The 25,621-nt window shown below is 36.1% G+C and overlaps 2 pseudogenes; both read right to left on the reverse strand.

Annotated features, from left to right (window-relative positions):
- Window positions 1-17,396: 17,396 nt before the first annotated feature.
- Window positions 17,397-18,314, reverse strand: LOC149184369 (mitochondrial carnitine/acylcarnitine carrier-like protein pseudogene; annotated as a pseudogene).
- A 4,579-nt stretch (window positions 18,315-22,893) lies between these two features.
- Window positions 22,894-23,787, reverse strand: LOC149184370 (putative pentatricopeptide repeat-containing protein At3g23330 pseudogene; annotated as a pseudogene).
- Between the last annotated feature and the right edge of the window lie 1,834 nt (window positions 23,788-25,621).

The raw sequence follows: 25,621 nt of genomic DNA on the forward strand, positions 1-25,621 counted from the left end.
GCCCACATATATTTATCAAAAATTCACCTTCATCATTTTTCTCTCTCTAGACTGCTATGCCTTTATACAAACTCTTTATCACATGTGTACTCTCTTGTAAGAACATCCTATTAGCATCATTACTAAGTAGGTTTCCATGAATATAGAACCCAACAAGTAGATTGCCATCAAGGATAACACATTAGTCATAATGCCAACACCATTTTTGTATCTCGAGCTGCAAAACAAAACCCAAAAGGAGAAAAGGCAGTCTAAGAAGGTGCTAGAGGTGAGGCTTAGCCAATTCAACCCAAATCTTCCCCCAAAGCATGACTTCTCCAGGATTCAACTCACTCAAATGTTTCTACTTACTTGTCCCTTTGTTTTTCTAGTTTCTCTAGTTTTTGCAATGTTTATTCTGATTTTTGCTACCCCATGGTATATGTATTGCACTTGAACTCTTTGTGAGGCCATTTGATATCCCATTATTGGGAAAATAAATCTGCCTTCCGCTTTACTAAGTTTTTTTTGTATCTATGTTTACATTTAAACTCCAAGTTTTATGAGAGACCATTTTGTTTTCCTGTCATTGATAGAGGACCTCCACCTGGTTCCAATGTTCACATTTTGATGTTTCACAAATAGAACTCTAGTTTTTCAAGCCTGTAATCTATCTACATTCTTGATAATATAAAAAAAAATCTTACTTTCCTACAAAATAATAATAATGATAATAATAATAATATACTTAAATTTTACAATTTTTTTAATCTTGGCAATGTGAGATGTATCACGAGGGAAGTGTTTTAATGTCTATAATGCACCATTTAATTTATATAGGTGCACTAGTTTTAGTAATAAATAGGAATAAAGAGTTGAGATTTATCTCAAAGGTAGTTATACCCTTTTCTTTTTCAATTTAATATAATATATATGTTTTATATATATATATATATATATATATATGTTGGAATTTAGAAGCACAGCAAATCAATTAAACACACAACAAAAAATATCAAGCACATAAACACAGTTTTTAACGTGGTTCACCCAACCAATCTGGGCTACGTCCACCAAACATAGGCATCAGGAATTTATTAATCAAATTGGAGATTACATCAAGAAATCCTCACACTCTCTTAGCAAATATCCGAATGGTTGCCTGTTATATAGCCTAGAGAATCTAACAGCCTCATTAATTCCCTCACATCAAATATAGGAGGCATTAACTCCCTCCCAACAACCTGGAGTTAATCTAGGACCTGAATTCCTATTGTTGTCACCAGCTGAGATTTTTCCTATTTCATTACCAACAGAAAATCTCAACAATCTCCACCTTGACAACAATTCGCCTGATGCCCTGTTATTATTATTTTATCTTTTCTGCAAGCCAAGAGAAGCCAAACACCAGCGTAGCTTCTCCAACAAAACTGGTTTCGTGAACATGTCTGCACAGTTCTCCTTTGTATGCACCTTTTCAAGAGAAACTCCCCTTTCAGTGATAACCTGTCTTACAAAATGATACTTGATTGGAATATGCTTTGATTTACTATGATAGGCCGGATTCTTAGCCAAATGTATTGCACTTTGACTATCACAAAGTAACCTGATGTTGTCCTGTAACCTACCAAACTCACCAAGCAAACCTTTCAACCAAACCGCCTCTTTGCAAGCATGCGAAGCAGCAATGTATTCTGCTTCAGTAGTGGATAAAGCAACAATATTCTGTAGCTTTGACATCCAGCTTATAGCTCCACCTGCAAGAGTAAAGACGTACCCTGAAGTTGATCTTCTCTTATCCAAATCACCTGCAAAATCGGAATCAACATATCCGCAAACAAATTCACTACTCTTATTGTAAGAAATACAATAACTACTTGTGCCTCTCAAGTACCGAAGCACCCATTTTACTGTTGACCAGTGCTCTTTACCCGAATTTGCCATGTACCTGCTGACAACCCCAACTGCATGTGAAATATCTGGTTGCGTACACACCATCGCATACATCAAACATCCTACTACATTGGCATAAGGAATTTGAGACATATAATCCTTTTCTTCATCTGTATTAGGACATAAACTCGAAGAAAGCTTAAAATGGGAAGCTAAAGGGACTGACACGGGCTTCACATTATTCATACCAAACCTCAAAAGTATTTTCTCAACATACTTCTGTTGTGATAGCCACAGCTTACCATTACTCCTGTCTCTGAAAATCTCCATGCCCAAAATCTGTCTTGCGGCTCCTAGATCTTTCATATCAAACGTCCTTGCCATCTGAGTCTTCAACCTGTTGAGTTCTTCAATGCTTTTGCTTGCTAAAAGCATATCATCAACATATAACACTAAGATAATTAACATGCCATTATTTAACTGCTTAAAATAAACACAATGATCATATTCACTTCTTACATATTTCTGACTCAACATGAAAGAATCAAACTTCTTATACCACTGCCGAGGCGACTGCTTCAGGCCATATAATGACTTCTTGAGCCTGCAGACAAATTTCGCATTGCGATGTTGAACAAACCCTTCTGGTTGTTCCATATATATTTCCTCATCTAAATCACCATGTAGAAATGCAGTCTTAACATCTAACTACTGCAACTCCAAATCAAACAAAGCCACTAATGCTAACACAATTCTAATTGAAACAATTTTAACCACTGGTGAAAATATCTCATGAAAGTCTATGCCAGCTTTGTGAGAAAACCCTTTTGCAACCAGCCGAGCTTTGTACCTGTCTTCCGTATCATTCACACCCCGTTTCAGCTTGAAGACCCATTTGCATCGCACAGTTTTCCTGCCTTTGGGAAGTTCAACCAGATCCCACGTACCATTCTTACCTAAGGCCATCATTTCTTCCTTCATGGCTGCTTTCCATTTGTCACTATTCGAACCTTCTACAGCTTCTTGATAACACAAAGGTCCATCATCATTAGCGATCAAAGCAACTGAAGTAACATGATCATCATACCTTCTCGGAGGGCGTTTGATCCTTGTAGACCTCCTTAAGAATGTTTCTGGTGCTTCCACAATTGGTTGTCTATCAACTGTAGGAATTTCTTCATGATCGCCATCTGAGACCTGTTCATAACCTCCATCTGAACCCTGTTCATAATCTGATTCTGAAACCTGTTCATGACTAGAATCTGAACTATGGTCGTTATGACTATCATTAGAAATGCTGTCAAACTGAATATGCTGGAAATCAGATACATCATCCTGTTTCAATCTACTATTTACATCTAACTGTACAAGAGAGGATTCATCAAACTTTACATCTCTGTTGATGATGATTTTGCGGGTAGAAGGATCCTACAATCTATATCCCTTTGTTCCATCACCATACCCAACAAAGACATACCTTTTCGATTTCAGATCTAATTTAGTTCACTGATGTTTAGGCACTAGAGCATATGCATCACAACCAAACACTCTGAGTTTAGAATAGTCACAAGGGTGTCCTTTCCATACCTCTTGCGGAATCTTGCAGCCTATCGCCATTGATGGAGATCGGTTTATCACATAACAAGCTGTTGCCATCGCTTCCGTCCACAACTCCTTTTGCAGCCCGGCGTTACTCAGCATACACCTTGCTCTCTCTAGAAGAGTCCTGTTCATGCGTTCAGCAACTCCATTCTGCTGAGGAGTATAAACCGTGGTCTTATGTCTCTCGATCCCTGCATCCTTGCAATAGCTGTCAAACTCCTTGGAGGAAAACTCACCACCATTGTCAGTTCTTAAACATTTTATAGTTCTACCAGTGTTGTTTTCTACCAATGCTCTAAACTGCTTGAAAACTGTAAAAACATCAGACTTCTTTTTCAACATGTAGACCCATACTTTCCGAGAAAAGTCATCAATAAACGATACAAAATACGACGAGCCACCATATGACGCTGTAGGGGCTGGACCCCAAACATCTGAATGGATATAATCAAGTATGCCTTTACTAGTATGTTTGCCTGTTTTAAACTTTTGTTTACTTTGTTTACCAAACAGACAATGTTTACAGAAATCCAATTTTCCAGATCTTAGATTAGGAAGTAACTTTCGGTCAGCCAAAATTTTCAATCCTCTTTCACTCATATGCCCCAATCTTTGATGCCATAAGTGAATGGAACTACTGTCATGTTCAGACACTAACACATGATCTGACCCAGTTCTACCTTCTAACTGAAATAGATTTCCTACTTTCTTAGCCTTCATCACTAGTAAAATACCTTTATAGATTTTCATAACTCCACCTTGAATTACAGTTTTATATCCATTTGAATCAAGTGCTCCTAATGAAATCAAATTTTTTCTTAAATCTGGTACATGCCTCACATCAGTTAATATTTTTGTTGTCCCATCAAACATTTGCAGTTGTATGCTCCCAATTCCCACAATATTACATGTTACATCATTACCCATGTACATAACACCATCATCAATTGATCTATATGTTTTCAACCAATCTTTATGAATACACATGTGGTTAGATGCCCCGGAATCTAACAACCAATGTTGATCATGTTTTGAAATATTAACTAACAATACCTCATCACTCATACCTGAACCAGATACTGAACCTGTATCTGTGGTGTTGGCTTCCTTATTTTCTGTCGAAGAGCCTTCTTTAGCAGCCTGCTTTCGCTTCCAGCAATCCTTTTTCAGATGTCCAGCCTTGCCACAATGCCAGCACTTCACCTTGGGCTTCTTTCCTTTGGACTTCGAACGAGAGTCGCTATGCTTTCCCCCGGAGTGTCTCTCTCGTGAGCGACCTCTGGCCATCATTACCTCTGATGTAGAGGTGTCTGCATTCGACCTCTTCCTCGTCTCCTCAGCCAACAAGGCTCCAACAACATCGTCAAACTCAAGGACATCTGATGTACTAAAGCTTATGGAAGTAACAAAGTGATCCCAGGATTCAGGCAATGAACACAATAGAGTGATTGCCTTATCCTCTGAATCAAATTTCACATCTAGACTGTCTAATTGCACCAATAAGGTATTAAAAACATTCAGATGATCAGCAATTGAGGTACCTTCTTTCATTCGCAAACCGTAAAGCTGCCGTTTCAGGAGAATCCGATTTGTCAAAGATTTCGTCATATAGAGCTTCTCAAGCTTTGACCACAAGCCTGTGGCGGATTTCTCTGACACAATGTTGAACAGAACATCGTCCGCCAGACATAACCGAATTGCACTCAGAGCTCTATCGTCCATCTCATCCCATTCATCCTCCGTCATGGAAGGAGGCCTTTTGTTTTTCCCCAACAGTGCTTTTGCCACACCTTGTTGAACCAGTAGATCGTGCATCTTCACCTTCCAGATCTCAAAATTATTCTTGCCATTAAACTTCTCAATTTCAAAACGGGCACTTTGAGTTTTCGCCATTTGTATCAACAAAAAACACATTAATCTCCAATATCAACGTTTTAAATACCAGCAATTAAAAAAAAAATTGCCTATGCCTTTAAAACAAAATATCTTCCCTTCACACAAAAAAATTGTCTGCCAATGTCTTTGTACCTTTGCCTTTAAAAATTTTTATTTGCTGGGCAAGTTACATTTATTTCAGATCACCGCCAAAAAATAAAAACCAACAAACAAAATGTTTTGTTTTCTTAGCTTCTGGCTCACACAAATATTCATGCGCACAGGTAGAATGTTATCTTTGCTACAGCGTGCACCTACACCAGCGTAGTCAGCACGCAGGCGGTCTCCAAATTTCCTTGTTTAGAGAATAGATATTCTTTGATAAGGTTTATAAAACTTCCTCTGTAGATATATGCGCCCTGGACTTTTAATGCTGATCAGATTTAACACTTAACCCGTGAGGTTCAATGCCACTCACGCAGAAATTGGGTGGTTTTGTTAAAACGATAGTCCTCGGTTGCAATCAAAAGGACAATTCAATGAGTTACTCGATCCACTGAAAATTTTAACATTGCTAATTGTTCTTTGCCTGGCAGATATATAGACTAACGTTCAGTATTCATATGAATGACATTTGGGCTTTTTTTAAAAACACGCGCAGTACCAATATATATATCAAATCCGTTGGCTTTTAAAAAAACACGCGCAATACCAATATATATATCAAATCCGTTTTTCAATATATATCCATGTATATTCACACCGTCTCTGCACGATTTGGAAAAAACAATGCACCACAAAGTTTATAAAAAACATACCAGCAATCTATTTTCAAATGAATTTTCTGATTTTAATGAAGGGATGTTCACTTCCCTCACCAATTCCCTCTGGCTGCGGCTCCTATCATTTATAAACAACAGCCAAACGCCTTTAAGCCAATGCTCAGCCACGATATGCCTCCAACACAGCAATCAACAGCACCAGCGATGTTCATTTCAACGCTCCAGCAGGACCACGTTATGCAGAACCTCCTCCGCTGCGCCAGGCCTCCAACATGCTCTGATACCAATTGTTGGAATTCAGAAGCACAACAAATCAATTAAACACACAGCAAAATATCAAGCACATAAACACAGTTTTTAACGTGGTTCACCCAACCAATCTGGGCTACGTCCACCAAACATAGGCATCAGGAATTTATTAATCAAATTGGAGATTACATCAAGAAATCCTCACACTCTCTTAGCAAACATCCGAATGGTTGCCTGTTATATAGCCTAGAGAATCTAACAGCCTCATTAATTCCCTCACATCAAATATAGGAGGCATTAACTCCCTCCCAACAACCTGGAGTTAATCTAGGACCTGAATTCCTATTGTTGTCACCAGCTGAGATTTTTCCTATTTCATTACCAACAGAAAATCTCAACAATATATAAACTATAAAATTAGCTATATTTTTTTGGGGATGCATTATTAAAAATTCAGAATATTGTAACAAAGCCTATTTACAAATTAAAAATCTCTATGGTTAATAATCTTGTTACATATATTTTTAAAAGTTTATATGTTTAACATTTATATTACTTTTTTTTTAATTAATAATAGAAACAATTATTTAAAATAAACTTATAATTTAGTTAATTTGTGTCATTCTCTTAAATCTTGAAAATGTGTGATGTATCATGAAGTAAATGTACTCTTAAATATTATAAATTTATATTTATTTTTAATATATATATACACACATTGAATATTGAGTATGACATAATATTTCTTAAATGTAATCACCACCTTAAATCACAACTCCAAAAATCCTTTAAATGTTTAGAGTGTTATATACCATTAACAAAAAATAAAAAAAATAAAACCTACACTAAAAAAATCTTAATTGTTATTCACTACAAATCTCATATTTATGAGAAAAATAAAATAATTTAAATACATTCATGTAAAAAGTAAAATAGCTAAACCTAAGACATACTTAAAAGCCAAACAGAAGCTTAAAAAAAATACATATTTAATACAAATATTTAAAATAATATAAAAGAACAAACTTAGAAAAAAAAAAAACCAACAATAACAACATTGCCCGCAAAAGAAACAAACAACGCAACCTGAAACAAATTGAAAACATTGATTACAATATCTTTATTCGTCCTAAATAAATAGAACCTCACAAATATCCTCTTCATTTCGACTAATCTTGAAACAATACAGTCCTAAAATACCTCATCACATTAGAGTTTAAATAAATATTTTTCAAATCTATTTCTTAAAAACACAAAATATTTTATATAAAAAAGAATAATGGTATAATTTTTTTTGTTTATAAAGTGGTGTGAGTTTATTAGAGATTACATTAGTCTTGATTTGTGGCTTGAGAAACCATTTCAGAAACTATTTGAGAAACGACAACTAGGGTATCTAATTCGTCTAAATCACCACGGGATCACGCCTCGCTTGAGCCACACCAATCCTAAACATGACTATATTTTTTCCCATGAAGTTTCAAATCAGTGACGTTCACATCACGAAGTAACTTAACACTACCGCCAATCACTATCTATTCTACACCTCATGGGTCACAGATTTATATACTTATATAAATACTTAAGTGAAAGTCCCATGACAACTCAAAAAGACCTCGTTAATAATGTTATAATTGTAAAATGGATAATGAATAAATAATTATAATTGTAAATAAATAATGGATTAATATAGTTATTGTAAATATATAAATAACGTTATTTATTTTTATTATATTAAAAAAAATAAAAATATTATTTAAATTTGATTCAATAACTATTATTTTTTTAAATAAAAGTAGAACATTTGTTATCGAATATAAATAGAATTTAATTAACCAATTATATTTATAAGGTAAAAGAAATAAATTTTCATTCTTTCTTTAAACAAAATTGAATAAAATTAAAATTTGTTTATATATTACTGAGGAAATAAGATTAAATGAACAAATTATTCATATATGAACAAGAAGATATAAATGTGAAGTCGAAGATATTTTACAACTTCATCCTACATCGCAAAACTCACCATAATTTTCATAGCGATGATGAAGGGTCTGAGGAAGGTTTCAATTTCCTACCCTATCAAGGGTTTCAACCATTTTAGAGAACCCATGCCTCCCCGCACTGTGAAGAAGGCCACAGGAATAGTAGTTCCCAAAAAAGGTTGTGAAGAAGAGCCCAAAGAAGACTACTCAAATTTCCAAAATTACTCTGCTGCTGAAATGTGAGATTGAACTTGCTCAAAATGTTGAGATGATAGAACAAGCCACTCCTATTAAAGACACTAAGCCTCCCTCGATTTTAGTATAAGAGGAGAAAAATATTGAAGTTGTGAAGTTGAAAGAGCAGTCTTCCAAATATGCCACAATTGTAGAGGAGCCAATCCCTATGAGTGAATCTCAGCCTAAGAAAGGGGAAGTTTTTGGTGAGAAGGTCAAGCCTTCACGCATCTAATCTCATAAGTCCTTTTTTTATCTTGATCATATCAATTTTCAGGCATTCACTGCATTTTTGGGTGAGATCAATGGATTTGGTAAAATACTGAAAACTCTCACTATAACTCAAAACATGGATATCCTCTGGTTTTCATCATCTTCTTCTATAAGGTAATAAACTCAAAGATCTCTCTCCTCTCTTTGTTTATAATATATGTAGGGATGTCACAGGTTTCTTAGCACTTTGATTCCGTGGGTGAGCTTTGGGAAAAACCTTCCTCTTCCCAAGCCTTCTCTTATAAAGACGCGATCTAAAATGGATTCCCCCGAAGTGTAATGTCGCCTCAAGCATGTCACCAACCATCCGGCAAGGCGAATGAGGCCAAGGTTGCTCGAGGATCCTTTTTAGTAGACAAAGCTGAGGAAGTTCCTTTACTCAAAATCACTCATCTAGATCTAGAAGCAGTCTATGAGGTATTTACAAGAAATCGCCTCATCTTCCATTTCAATGGGTTGTGCCCATGCACAACAAACCTTTACCAATGGATTCATTCAACTTCTTGGACCAAGGACCGCAGGGTACTCTTCTGTTCCAAGGTTTTTTGCATCATTGTGTTTATCAATGACGAGGATGATCATAATGTTCTATACAAGGGGCGTTGATTCTAGGGAAACGTTGGGCTCTTCCTGACCCATTGGTTCCTAGATTTTAACCCCTCCACAACACTAATGGCATTCTTGAGTGTTTCAAGGTATCTGAAACACCTTGGGTCGTTTTCTCATCACATATCTCTCCCAAGGCCAGTGTGAGTCTACACCTATTACATGATTTTTGTAGAACTCGACATCATCAAAAGCTTGCATGAAAAAATCAATCTAAAAATAGGTGATTTTCACTAGACTCAGCTGCTAGATTATGAGAACACTGCTTTCTGATGTCGACTTTGCCATAAAACACGCCATACTCATAATTCTTGTTCCCAAAAAGCGATTCAAATGACAATCCAGGTCTAAGGCATGGAAACCTTGCAGCCTGCTTCTTTGAGAAGACAAGGATTCTTCTTCCCCACATCTGGAAAACGTTGAGTCTGATGATGGCATGCTCTCATCGGATGAGGCCCAAGCTTTAGATCTTCAAAGTTCCTGTGAAGAAGGTAAGTAGATCCATGTTTCGCCAATTAAGAGAGGATATGTTGTTAATAATGTGCCACCAAACACCATGAAACACGCCCATGAATAAACAACTCTTGTAAGGAAGCCTCCTTAGTTTTTGAGAACAATCTTCAAATAGCTTTGGTAGCCCCACCTTCAGAAGGTTGTGATAAAGTAGAAAAAAAGAAATGAAAGAAAAGATGCATCAATGATATGCCCCAAGTTGGGTGATCTCAATGTTTTTGTCTATCGGTTTCTTTTGTTCTTGTTAATAATGTGCCACCAAGCACCATGAAACAGACCCATGAATCAACGACTCTTGCAAGGATGCCTCCTTAGTTTCTGAGAACAATCTTGAAGTAGCATTGGTAACCCCACCTCAGGAAGCTTGTGACAAAGTAGAAGAAAACAAATGAAAAAAAAGCATGTGATGTGCTCCAAATTGGGTGATTTCAATGTTTTTGTTTTTCAATTTCTTTTGTTTTCTCTAAATAAACAAAATGGCTAGATACATACTCACTATAAAACTTAACTTTTTTAATAGAAATCTTTTGAACTAACTTTAAGAAAAAAGAAAATATAAATAAAGATTAAATAAACCATTCAAATACTATTAAAAATCTATTTAACTATTAGTATTTCTTTATTTAAATCAAGAAAATATAAATAAAGATTAGAGACCATTCAAATACTATTAAAAATCTATTTAAATATTCATATTTTTTATTTAAACCATGAAAACTATGGTAGGAAAAAAAACCATCAACTCTAAGCTATCATTCTTCTTTATTAAAACCATCAAAATTATTGTATGAAAATAAAAACCATCAAATTTAGCCTAATCTTTCATTACCAAATTTCCAATCCTGATTTACAAATAACTACGGAAAAATTTGTCATCCTTTGTTTAAACTATCAAATCGTCTATAAACAGCCAAAATCGTTAGATTTGAAATGCTCTTTCTTGTCAAATTCGAACCATGATTTACAAAGAAATATAAACTAGAATTTGCACCTTATGTTTCAAAGGAAACGTCGTAAGGCATAGAGTGGTGAAGAATAGGGACATGTATAGAGTGGGGAAGAATAGCATAGAGTGGGGAATAATAGGGACATGGGAATGGACATTGTTGAAAGCAAGGGTGGATGATAATGAGTTACAATTGCAATAGTTAGTTATGTGTATTCTGGAAATGGATATTTTGTAAATAATAATTGTTTGTGAAAGAATAGCGACATGTGAATGGACATTGTTGAAAGAAAGGGTGGATGATAATTTAGTTAGAGTTGAAAGTATTAGTTATGTGTATTTTGAATATGGACATTTTGTAAATAATAGTAGTGTGTGGAAAAATAGCAACATGTGAATGGACATTGTTGAAAGCTAGGGTGGATGATAATGAGTTATACCTGAAATGATTAGTTATGTGTATTCGAATATAGCTATTTGGTAAATAATAGTAATGTCATGTAGAGGTTATCCATTATCCATGTAGTTGTTTTTGTTTATGTGAACATGTTTTTGTACATTATTTTAAAGGTTTTTGTTTTCTTTTTTTTTTTTTGCGCGACAAGATTTAATTTTTCCATATCCTACCTATTTATGGTGTTATTAGAAAATACTATTATATTGTAATGGAAGAGGTGAAAGAAACAATACGACATTGTGAACAACATCATGGTCGTCGTTCCATATTTGAAAATGCATGAAAATTTGTTGGAGCCATCGTGATTAAAATGTTATAGAATGTTTAAGGTTTAGGGGTTTAAAATGTTACAAAACACTTGCTAAATTGTAATAAAATGCTTAGGGTTTAGGGTTTATAACAATCTAGTAAATTATTTAAATAAACACTTCAAAAAAAAGTTACAAATGCTTGTTAAAATGTTATAAAATACTTAGGGTTAAAATGACGCAAGCATAAAAGTTCAATGCAGTACTGCAAGCCCCCTGGTCTGGTTGAACTCATTATGTCAATTTGTGATTCTTATATAACATATAGTCTTTAAGGAAGCAACCAAGAAAACTTTAGTACAATCCCATAAGCCTCCAGCTTTAGTTGACATTCCATTCATTTACATTCCAAGGAAAATTGTAAAGTTATAACTAAAATTGTAAGTTGTTTTGGATGGCCTAAGACTTGACATATCGAATCAACAAAGGTAATTACTAAAATTCAGGTTATAAAGTCCCAAAGCCGTTGGCATTGCTCCACTATGAAAATTATTGATCTTAGTGAAACCGCATATTTATGATACAAAGAAAGTGTAGATACAATATGATCTTTGGATGATAAGCCTTCACCTAAAGGCTAAAGTGTCAACACATCCTTAACCTCAGATATCTCTAAATAGAATGGACACAATAAGCTTTAGAACATGACATTCACTAAACTCGTACTTTGAAACCAATTTCAAAGTATTCTCAGTTATTAACTTGCATATCTACAAGCTTACAATGCAACAGGGTAAGTATAAATAGGGCAGACCACAACAAAAAAGGTTTGCAGCTAATGCAGCTTCTCCTGGTTACAGAGCCTCTCTTCACTTTGTCCGTTGTATGATAAGTACATCTAGAAAAGCTGGAAGTCGAATAGTTTTGCTGGCACATCCTGGCACCCCAAGATGATGCTTGACCCACATCTCTAACATTAGCTATCTGCTTTAAATTGTATAGCTGGTCTTCCCATCTTGATCTCCATTCTTCTTTTGCAAGTTCCTTCCAGAGGACAAGTAAAATAGTCAAAACAAAATAGCAAGCATTGTATGTGTTAGCCACACATTTATCATGCTAAAGCAACCCCTAGTTAGCACATTATACGAGTCATGGATCACAACACAATACCAAACGACACCCACATCATGACATGCATAAAAAGAGGTGAATGAAGTTTTCTAGTCATTATTTATAATACAAACCTAACATAAGATAGTTCCAGATTTTGAGATCCAAAGATACACAAATTCAACATCAAACTAAGCCTCACCTGACAAATATTTCAAATGCAATCCAGCATACCATTACATTTCCTCGAAGAGCTATTTAATCATAATCCACATACAAAACCATTAACAACTCACAACCAATGCAACATAAATGTCTGCCAAATCATGGAAATACATGTAAACAAAGAAAACTACTATGCTAGGCATACTAAGCAACCTGATAGCCCCGTACATTTTCTTTAAAGTAAAAGAAAAAATGAAGTCCCGTCAATGACAAAAAGTTGACAACAATCTTTTGTAACATAGTGTGACATGCTGCTAGACGATGCTTAACAATATGAATTCCAATCAGTGTCCTAGACCTCCTCAAAATTTCAACGAGCATACAAATTTCAACACTTGTGCCATCAAATCTAGGAAGTTCCCTATCTTTGATTTCATCAGGTCCCATGAATAACATGACAAAATCGTGACAGTGTGTCCCTCAAAGAGGTATTCCAAATCATTTCCCAACATCAACATTGTTGATTGCATCAAATCCTTCTAGGTAACAATATTTTGATGCATTGATCACTCCAACAGGGCCCTGAACACGGTGGAGTCAAGAAAAAAAGCATAGAATTCCGAAGCAAGAAACCTATGCCTTACGGCATATGTAGAAACCAATGATGGATAATTGATCAAATTCACAAATGGTGTTTCCAATAATTGTAAAACTGCAATTGAGCCATCGACTCTCTGAAGCGGTATCTTAGGAAAAACAATGGAACTCTATAGTATTGCATATATCTCAATGTCTAAACAATTAGGTTCTCACAGATAACTAAAGAATTTGTCCTCACATGTGGGAAAGAATGTGTGTAGGAGATCAATTTCCTCCTCTTTAAATTTGAAAATTGCATCGAGACGTATATGCTCTTCTAATCCAACAAAGACAATGTTCCTCCTCTTTAAATTTGAAAATTGCAACGAGACGTATATGCTCTTCTAATCCAACAAAGACAGTGTACTCCCCACCTAGGCGCACTCCATTGGGGTGGGCTTTGAATATCTAGTCGAAAGCCTGACAAATCTCTAGTTGTCTTCCAACATATATAAAAATCAGCTTTCTGAGGTGACTTGATTCTGGTATGATTTCAACAATTGTTTTGTTGATAAGTGACTGAAGGCGTGGGATGCATGACTTAATTATAGTTTCAAGATGCTTCCATTTCAAGTCATTTTGAAAAACAACCTTGTTGATAGTGTGTAATATGTTGCAATTGATTATATCCCATAGTTCAACAATATGTCCAACTGGAGCAAGATGTAGAGTGTTTTTTATTCTTCTGCCATAAGCTCTTTGGAAAGATGTCTCATGGTGGAAAAGAGAACCCATTTACCAAATTCTTCACCATCCTCTTCACTGGTAATCTTTGTTATGTCAAATAATTCTTCCAAAATGTCACATATATTTCCAACACTTTTGTCATGTTTTAGATCAATTGCACCTTGGTCTATTCTTTTTTCACTCATATATTTTCTTCTTATACTCAACTTGATTGTATGAAATGGTGTTCATGCATCTGTAGAGACACTTTGTAGAGAATCAGACACAAGCCCTGCATGATTGTTTTTCAAAGCAATGCTAACATGTTCATTTTGCTGACTAATTTCTTTTTTCCATAACTTACTCATTCGATGGAATGGATTAGAACATTAATCAAGTCTTTTTAGAGATTATCCTTCTCACTCATCTACAAGGAGAAAAAGTGTGTGGAAAATATCCTATCTAAGGATGGACGTTGTGGATTATTGCGTATGATTAATTACTCTGCTTTTGATAATGAAACATTTCAAAGATCAGAAGTATAAAAATCTAAAGGATCTTCGTAGACAATTTCTATAAACAACTGTTTTATATTGTTGATACTTAAAAAGATTATTTTCTCTTTTTGTGAAGAAAACTTTTAGATATTTTAAATAGGATCAACCAAGGTAAGATAGATTAGGAAGATCAATAAAGATGGAAAGGTAGATCTTTTGAATTTATATATTATTTATATGTAATGATGAAATAAGATATAATTTTGAGGGGCATAATAAAGGGATCAAAGATGTATGGGGATGACATAAAAAATATTGAATATGTAACTAATTTTTGATAATGAAAATATGTGGGTTTTTTCTTATTGGAAAAAAAAAAGATGCACTCAGCAGCTCTAAAACCTGTGAATCAGCAATGTAGTTCACAAATCAACCCTATAAATTCAATAAACAACACATTGCACTAATGGGGTGTTGGATTCTAGGTGTGGTTTCAGCAAAACAGATTTATCAGTAGTCATATAGGCCACATTTATCTCTCAGGTTATGTTCTTGTGGAGACTACTGGTAATATTGAGTGAAGAGGATTAAGAATCACTGGAAAGAAAAAAATTGAAATGATGAGTGCATGTGACATAATTTAGTGGCCCTAGAATCTTCTTTCTTGTCATCCCCTAGAAGATATTTTCTTAGAAATGTATTTATCAAAACATCCAATTTATGGTGAAGTTTGAATATGAATGGTTGCAACTTCATCATTTCTCTTAATCCTCCACGAAAGATGGCTTGAACTCATGCATAAATTTGTTTTGGTCAATATCTCCAGAGATAAATTTATCCATTGATCCAATTATTGTTACTGAAATGTAACAACCAAGCTTTTCCCATGATATCTCATGTAACACATCTGAAGCAATTTTTGGACTATTTAGAAAAAGCTCGACTAGTCTTGGATGTTGTGAAATATCAACAATATTTTTCCAGTGGAAGGATGTCTTGGAACCCCTGATTAAATTGCCACAATATGAAAATCACTATCATGTGTATTTTTGTCTTTAATGGTAAGGAAAATTCCTTCAAAAGTAGTCTCAGTCGCATTATAGAATGCATCCACACGAACCTTATCATGTCATGCCTTTAAAGCCTTGATCCATCTCGAGTCTGAAATACAATTGATATTCCAAGGACAAAAATTCCAAAGCATTTACCATAGAATATTAACTTTGGTTCCTTGTGTTCCAAACTTTTATTTGAATTTATTTAAGGATTTTTCCTTTTTCACCCTCCTAGATAGTAAATTGGATTTTTTTAATTACATAATAATGGTTGAGAATTGGATTTTTTTCAATTATATATATATATTCTTGTTAGACTACTAATTTTTTTCCATATTGAATTTAATTTGAATTTGACTTGAAACTCACTTTGATTTCATAATTATGAAATAAAACAAAGTGTCTCATTCAAACCCAAACTCCTACCTACCTATAAAATAAAGCATAATGTCTTCTCCATCTAGCATGCACTATCGTGGGAGTCCAATGGTCATCACAGTTACTTAATTTACTTAATTTTGTAAAGGTCTTATTTTCAAGTAGTTGAGTATGAAAATTTAAGGTAGCACTATGTTTTAAAGTTTTGATAATTAAACAAAATTGTAATATCATTAAATTTCTTCATAAATATATGAGATATATGACTTCGGAATAATTGGTGAAATTTTGAACAAATAATAAAAATAAGAAAATGAAGTTGTTTATATAAAGCATTTAGACTATCCAATTTTATCTATTTTGTATATAGTTTTATTAAAAATAAATAAAAAAACATCACACACTTTTCACAACCCAACTTCAATTAAAGAAGTGAGCCTCTAAGTGTATCCTATATTCATGAATATTTTATTTTTGTTATTTTATTTTATTTTATTTTTATTTTTTAATAAAAAGAAATTATTGCATTACAATTTTGACATCCCAGTATTAGAGTACATAACTTGTAAAGAAATGATGGTGTATGCATTTGCATTTTCCATTAAATTGTCCAATTACAAGCTATAATATCTAGCCACACGGTAAAGTGATCTATTCTAACTTGTAGCCACACAGGAAAGTGAACTATTCTAACTTGTAGCTACGTGGGAAAGTGAACTATTCTAACTTGTAAAGAAGAAATGATGTCGCATGTGTTTGCATTTTCCATTAAATTGTCCAATTACAAGCTACTATATCTAACCACCTGGGAAAATGAACTTGCAAATATATAATAGATTATACTAATTCAAAGAGAAAAGCGAGCGATCTTATGGATACATACTTGATTAACCAGATGAACTTCGCTCTCAGAATTCCTCGCTTTTGAGAAGAAGGCCCCTCATGCTTTTTATTTTCGATTCAATCGTGTATAAACCGAATAGAGGTACGACTGTAAATTGTTCAGAGGCACCAAAGAGAACATTGAACGTCTAGCTATTATGCCTGATGAGAGAGGAAGATGGAAACCCGTTAGAAATTTACGCAGCAGAATAAAATCAAAGACGGCAGAGCTCACCCAAACCAAGAATGGAGAATCAAAAATGAGCCTTAAACAACTTTCAAATAAAGAACATGCCATTTCCCAATTTGCTTTGTTTCTTTTGAACTCCTGTAACTAGATGCAAGTTGACTTGAAGTTCCCATCATCCCAAGCTCGACCTGGTAATCTCATAAGCAAGGAAGCAGGCGACATTGGCAGGAACACTTCTGGCCATGGCTTTGACCAAGCCTTTTAGACAAGCCTTTAAGCCCTTCTAAAGCAACAAGTTTCTTGATGACATTAATTGTACCAACATAATTTGGATGGTGAAATTCATCAATCTAAATGACACTCTTCAACTCTTCAAAGCATCAGTTGGATATACAAGTGTCCAGCTAGAAGCGCTAGAAATTCCACCAGAAACAAGCAAGGTACCCATGCCCAATTGAGATGCATCATGTTGTCGTGCCATGAATGGCTTTAGAGCCTTATACACGCCATATGCAATGCCATTTACAGATACATCCCTTAATAAAGTAGGATAAAGCCCTTAAACAATTCTCTGGCTCCTTCGGATCTTAAGACATGCTTAGCTACATCAACTAGGCCATTGTGTTTAATAGAAGTTGTCACTCTTGTTACCCCTAAAGTTGCAACTGAAGCAGTAGCCAAAGCACTCTGAGCTTGCAATCTACATCTGACAAGCTTAGTTGGGTAAGTCAAGAAAGATAAGCAATCCCTGGCCCTTCTCCACACACCACCTGCTGCCCTATAGTGGCAAACCAGGCTCAACCCTAAATAGGGCTTCCATCTGACCTCTTGCACTAAGCACAACTGCATTGCAAGCTACGACAGTGGACAAAGGGGCTCCCATTCCTTTGTACATCCCTGTGAGGCCTTCTTTGGCAATGGTCTGCTTGACAACATCCATTGCACCGACATAGCGAAGATGCTAGCCAGGAAGAAGCAATGGTTGACTTTGGGGCTTCACCTCAATTGTGTCAAAGGGATGCCCAGATATCAGTTGTGTTGTTCCCCCAACAGTGCTAGAAATTAGATCCTTTGCTACAACAATTACCATAATTGGAAGCGACTAATCCTAAAACCTAATATCTACAACACACGGCTTTACTTTATGTGGAACTCTATCTGACATTTAATATCGATAAAATCTAGCCTTTTATTTAGTTTTCAATAAACAGAAGTATTCTAAATGCAGAAAGCTTCCTTAAAATGGGTGTTCAAGGTCACTCAAATTGTACATAGAACCTTAAAATGGGTGTTCAGGTCCACTCAAATTGTACAAAGAAGGCGGATGAATTGCTCACTTGATCATCATGCCTTGTCCAACAGTAAAAACAACTTAATGTAACCTAGCAGAAAACCTACAAGCAGAACCCTGCATGAGATGGACCAAGATTCAATAACTTGGAAGCAGCAGAACTTGGAAGTCAGTTGTTGCTTGGGGCACTCATCCTCAATAGCATTTGCGGCAAATAAAGTTGAGCTTAGAAGGAGTTGAGTACCCACCTATACAAATATCAAATCCATTAAAAACCCATATTAAGCTTAGAGGAATTAGAGGTTAGCAAATCGGAAAGGGCATTGAATTATGCCAGAGGACAACTTTCTCACCTGTGGTGGCTTGGAAACACAAGGCTTGACCTGCCATAACAGGAAAAATATTAGTTACCGTAAGTAGGCACAATGGACCTCTGTACATGTATAGAAATGGAAAGAAAAACCATTAGAAAGAACAAAAAAATATATATATACTCGCTCCTTAGTATTATTTTCGAATGCAGATAAGACAATACTTCTTTGGACATTTGGAACAATAGACCACTCTGCCTTTGTCATTTCTTTTACAGTGATGGAAATTCGTATTCACAGTGTTCTGTGATGTTGCCTTCATTTTATTCCCCTATGCTAGAATATTGTGATGTTGCCTTCATTTTATTCTCCTATGCTGGAATATACTATCCACCCCCATCTACATTTTTCTGACAAAATTCTTGGTATTCTTAACCTTGAAAACATCAGGAGTTGGGGTAATATTTAACCCCTCGTTGTTTAAATTCAGTGGTGCAGGTCATTTAGGCTCTGTCTTCGAAACCGATGCACTATACTCCAAGAAGCCATTGGTTGCTTCCTTATTGTGATCCTCGTCAATTAACATCATCTTCGTTACCCGCATTCATTAATTTCGAAACCCCAAATTCTCCCCCAATTTCTTCCTGCTCCTCTTTGACCTTGCGTTTCCGCCCTCTCTTCTTCACACCACCATCAATGCCCTCATGTAACACAGTCCGGGGCCTCCTGCCCCGCTTCTTACCCTGGCCTCTGGTGCTCGCAGTGGCCTTGGACTCTTGTTGCTACTGCATTTGATGTTTCTTGCATTCCAACATTGGTACATTAGTGGGTTTAAGCACTGCAATTCCACAGGCCACAGTGCGGGGCTTCCTGCCCCGCTTTCTGCCTTGGCATCTGGAGCTCCCAGTGGCCTTGGGTTGTTGCTGCAGCAATTTTCTTGCAATCCCCAGTCCTCGGCATGCCCCGCTTCCTACCCTGGCCTCTGATGCTCGCAGTGGCCTTGGACTGTTGTTGTTGCTGAAACTGATGTCTCTGGCATTCTGACATTGGTGGTTTGAAGCTCTGCAACACCACAGCCCTGGGCCTGCTCCCATTGACCTTAGGCCGCTAGCGCCACATTGCTCTGAGCTCCTTTCACTACAATTCTCTCCTTGTGAGCATTCTAGTGTCGTCATTGTTCATCGCCATAACCTCCATGAAGAATTCAAACGGAATCTACTTGGAACTCCTGTGTAAAAAGCGCACAGATGTGGAGCAGAGAGCATTGTTCATTGCCATAAACTCCACTAAGAATTCAAATGGACTGTACCTGTAACTCCTCTGTAAAAAGCGCACAGATGTCGAGCGGAGTTTTTTTAAGGGTATTTTAATGTTTTAAAACATTTTTTATTAAATTAGACGGCTAATTTTTGTTCAATCGTCTAACAAAAGATCTAACGGCTACGATTAAGATAGAAGGGCATTTGGAGGAGTTCATTTCAGATGGAAACGCCTTACGGCGTATATATATATAAAATAAGTTTTTATTTAATATAATAATAAAAATTTTATAAAATAAAAAATATTAAACATAAATTTTAAGAATGATTTATGAACTCCTTTGCACTATGTCCCTCAGTTTTGTGCATATGACTGATAATTCGAGTTGTATTCAAATATATTTGCATCCACATTCAAATATATTCAGTATTATATATTATATATTCAACTTACATAATATGTTCCTCGGTTTTGTGCAAATGACTGATAATTCAAATATATTTGCATCCACATTCAAATATATTCAGTATTATATATTTTGTATTATGCTTACATATTATTTTTTTGGTTATTTTTAGAGTAAATTTATTTATATTTTGTCTATTTTACAAATCAGAAAATTATAGTTTTATGATATAAATTTACAAAAAAGACACTAAATTCATTTTAGGATTAAAACATACAATTTAAATAAAAGCCCATCATTGTCTCATGAAAAAAATCACATCGCCAAATTACAAAGGGAAAAAAAAAACAAAATGTTTCTGCGTCCATCTTCTATCTATCAAAACATCAATTACCTACCAATATGGAAAGGTCAAACACACAATTCACGTTTTTACTTAGACAGACCCTGACATCTTGTAGATGAGGGTTGGTGTGGGCCTCTTAATCAACGAAAAGACTGTCCCACAAAGTGAAAGTTCCACCAAATGTATTGTAATGATGTACTCAACAACAATGAACATCTTATCTTTTTGGGTTTCCTGTGAACTAATGTACTTGATGATGTTCAATGAAACCAACCACTCAAATCAATAGAAATTACAAGTATATCAAGGTAAAATCGTTTATTAATCTCATCTATCGGGCTCCATAGACAACTTGTAGTTGGCCTTTCAGAGGGATGACATGGATTTACCATGGTGTATTGGTAGTCTGGTAAAGGTGCCCTCTAAGCAACAGAGTACTGCAATGATGTAATATTAATCTCCAACTTAGTTTGTGGAGGTTATCTCTGGAGCTAATCAAGTTATCGACAACAAATCATCTTTTTGGATCCCATCAACTAATATAATTGATGAGATCTAACGAAGCCAACACCTCATCAATAGAAATTACAAATTTGCCTCGGAGGGTCACAGGCAAAATTGTTTACTAATCTCGCCTATCGATTTCTATATACAACTTGTACATGGCCACTGTGGCCTCTCATAGGTGCTAGCGAAATGGTGCACGGGTTGGATTAATCCATGGTGTATTGCTAAATGCTTGTAAATGATTAAGAGAGGTTAAAAGTACTCAGGGGTTGATATTTCACATTTGCATAAACAAGCCCATACTTTGAAAGCATACTCAATATTTATTACAAGTACACTACAATGAATTCGTACCAATTTTAGAGATTTTAATTCATATTGATTCATTTACAGTAATTATTGAAGATAAATCTCATCTTGGTTGCAACTTTTCATTCTTCTCCAAGGGCTTCACTCTGAAGTTACAAAAGGAAAAAGTATTTAGATTCTTCTGAATAGCGCATCATTTATAATGCCATCTAATAGGAGTTAGAAAAGGGAAAAAATTCTTAGATTCTAGCGAATAGCACATCACTTAAAGTACATACATGGCAAAAATTTCCTAGCCTTTTGATTACTGCTTGTTATTTTGAATGCCCTTTAGTTCAAAAAGATATCATCCATGCTAAAAATGGTGGCCATCTTTTGCACGCAATGAACAATTTCATCTGTAGTGCAAATAAGGGAGCTCTCTTCCTTATTAGATCCCCAACATCATGTCCCCAAGTGTTGTTAGTTAAAACCCAGATATGCTTAAATCTCGCTGCAAAAAGAATTTGTTGATTTAGCTCCTCGAGGATTGAATTTGAAGACTTCAATAACCTCCAACTATCATTTCGCTCTTCATAGATCAATCATGAATATTTCCCCTCCATTAGAAAAGCTGCATTTGAATTTTACTCCAATTGGTAGGAGATATTGGTTTGATTTTCACTTTTTGGACCGTAAGTATTATTATTGATTTTTGGAGTTAACAGGTTAACTTCTTCCCAATGGCAAAGCCTTTTCCATAAAAAGGAATACCCTGCCCTTTAAACTTCATCTCTGATTCTCCACAGCATGTTGGACAAATCATGCTGCAATGATCTGCTTAAAATTATTTTGTGACCATGGATTAGTTCTAGCTTTTTATGTTATAGCGGGTGCAACCCATTTCGTGCAAGGAAAGCATGCACCTGCTTGTTGACTTCAATCCAACTGCATCCAGCCGTGGTTTAATCCCCCTATCTTTCATGGTTTTTCTCAGCTTTTCAATACCATCGCACCGGCCCACTGAAGCATAGATATTTGAGAGCACAACATAAGTTGCTGCATTTTTCCAATCCAACTCAAAAAGGTGTTTTGCAGCATATTCTCCTAACTCTGTATTTTTATGTATGACACAGGCACCAAGCAAACACCCCGAGACTGTAGCATCAGGGGTTATTGGCATTTTGCTTATCAAGTCTTTAACCTCTTCCAGGTGCCGAGCACGGCTAACAAGGTCAGCCATGCAGCCATAGTGTTCTATCACAGGTGTGATCTGTAACATTGACTCATAGAATTAAAGTACTTTTGGCCCTCATCCACTAGACCTGCATCATAGCATGCCAACAACACATTGACGAAGGTAACACTGTCCGGTTTCATACCAGATTGTTGCATTTCTTGAAATAGTTTCAGGGCCTCCTTTCCACATCCATGCATTGCATATCCTGCCATCATTGAATTCCATGAAACCACATTTTTTCCATGTATGTTGTCGAAAACTTCATTTGCCTTGTCTATGCTTCCACATTTTGCATACATGTCCAGAAGCGCATTACATAGAAATACATTGCACTTAAAACCACTTCTAATTATTTCTTCATGGATTTCCATTCCCTGTTCCAGAGCTGCCAAATTAGCGCATGCTGGGAGAACACTGGCAAATGTTTTCGAATCTGGCTGCACTGCTGCTTGTTGCATCTGCCGAAAAATCTCCAGAGCTTCCATGTTGTGCCCATTCTGTGCATAACCTGCAATAATGGCGGTCCAGGATGCAGCATTTTGTTGAGGCATTTTGTCAAACACTTTGCGTGCAATGTCTATTCTCTCACATTTTCCATACATGTCTACAAGGGCAGTTCCCACAAAGACATTAGATTCCAACCCACTTCTGATTACTTCTCCATGTATCTCTATACCCTGCTGCATAGTTCCCAAGTTCGCACACACTGGGAGAACACTGGCAAAAGTTTTTGCGTCCCGCTCAATGCCTGCCAGATGCATTTGCCTAAACATCTCCATGGCTTCCAAACTGAGTCCATTCTGCACATACCCAACAATCGTCACAGTCCAGGAGACTACATTACGTTGGGGTATTTCTCTGAAAATCTTCAATGCCTCATCTATGTATCCATTGTGCAGGTATCCCGTAATCATGGCGTTCCAGGAAACAATATTTCGTTCAGGCATTTATCGCGTGCTTTCTCAATAATACCACATTTTGCATACATGTCCAAGAGGGCAGTGCCTACAAAAACATCATACTGAAACCCTCGTCTGCTTATGGCCTCATGAACTTCCTTGAGGGTTTCCAAGGTGTTACATGCAGGAAGAACACCAATAAAGGTGAATTGATCGGTTTGAATTTCACTCTGTTTTTTCATTTGACGAAACAGAACCAAAGCTTCCTGGGAAAATCCATGTCTAGCATATGCTGAAATCATGGCATTCCATGAAAAAGCGTCTCGTGTTGTCATCTGGTCGAACACTCGCCGAGAATCCTCCGGGCTCCCGCACGTAGCATACATAGTGATAAGAGTGTTAAGTTAGAATCTATCTCCGACAAAACCCCTCTGATGCATTTGGGCATGGAATATTTTGCCGCCCAATAAGACCTTAAGCTTAACGCAGCCCTGCGGGAGAGAAACACATGCACTTCTATCTACAACGTTGTCGGTAGCATGCAAGAAGCCGAGGGCGTCTTTTAGCAGGCCCACTTCATGCAGTGTTACCCCATTCTGTACAGACGAAGTGTTTGTGTTTGCTCCTGTTTCAAGTACAGCAATGGCAGACTGCCTAACTTGAAGATTAATCACAAACCCAATGAGCATTACCGTCTTCTTCTTTTTCGGGTTTCTTAATGGCTGTCTCCTTAGCAACCTGTTCATCTAAATATGTTAAAGTTCAAATCTATGGCATCCCTGATCCATAAATTTGCCGAATATAGGCGGATTTATTTCAAATTCGAGAACGACGAAAACGACACTGATCAAATGAAAAATATGTTACTGTTGCGTAAAAAGCACACAGATGTGGAGCGGAGAGCATGGTGTTAAATGTGTAATTTCAACGCAGCCGAAAACCACCAAACAAAACCATCTATCTTGTTCGCACCGCCTTTTGGCAAAGGCTGTTTTTCCTTGGAGCCCTCCGAACACATTCACTTGCCGCCACGCGTCCCATGTACGAATGCCCAAAAACCACTTTCCTCGGACAGTAAAGTTCGTTTGAGTTGTGCGAGGTTGGTGTGCGAACCTCGTTGGATCAGCCAAGTGATCTGGGCACGAAATCTTCACCGTCGATCTCCGGAAAGTGCACAGGCCCACGTCAAATCGATTTTTACGTGGAGTAAAAAGTTTATGGGTTGACCGCCGCAGGAGGAATTCAATGTTTTTAATGTGTCTTCGTAGATATTAGGTGGAGGCGTTAATTTTAGTCATGGGCATAAGTCCCATATATCTTTTATATATGTTTTATATAGATTTAGGTGAGGCCCATTTAATATTGTTATGGGCATGTATTTAATATAGTTTTTTATATATGTTTTATGTATGTCGTAAAAATAGGTTTACGTGCAGTAGTTTTATTGTTGTTGTGACTGCGCACAGCAGTGTGTAAAAAAATATATGAACAGGTTGTAATGTTTTTTTTGGCTATTGTAAAACTGAGGTATAGCAAAAACCATGTGTGGTTTTGCACAGCAGTGCATAAAGGAAATGGTGGAGCGATTTTTGTAAGTCTGTGTGAATTTTGTTTACAGCAGTAAACTTATGTAAACTTTTATTACAACAGTAAGTTGTTTTTCACAGGCAGTGAATGTTAAAAAGATTTTACAGTGGTAAATCCCTCTTAGTAACAGAGGATGAATATGTATGAGGCAATATATTTTTGAATAGAAATGCTTTGTGTCAGTTTAATGGTGTCATCTGAGTCATTTTGTTTCTAAGAGGTTTTCTGTCAAAAGATCCTGGACAGAGTAAACAGAGCATTG

Source organism: Pinus tabuliformis, chromosome 3_2 (assembly GCF_031772625.1).
Source record: "Pinus tabuliformis cultivar Carrire ecotype Pingquan chromosome 3_2, CPIR1, whole genome shotgun sequence".
In the NCBI taxonomy this organism is placed as follows: domain Eukaryota; kingdom Viridiplantae; phylum Streptophyta; class Pinopsida; order Pinales; family Pinaceae; genus Pinus; species Pinus tabuliformis.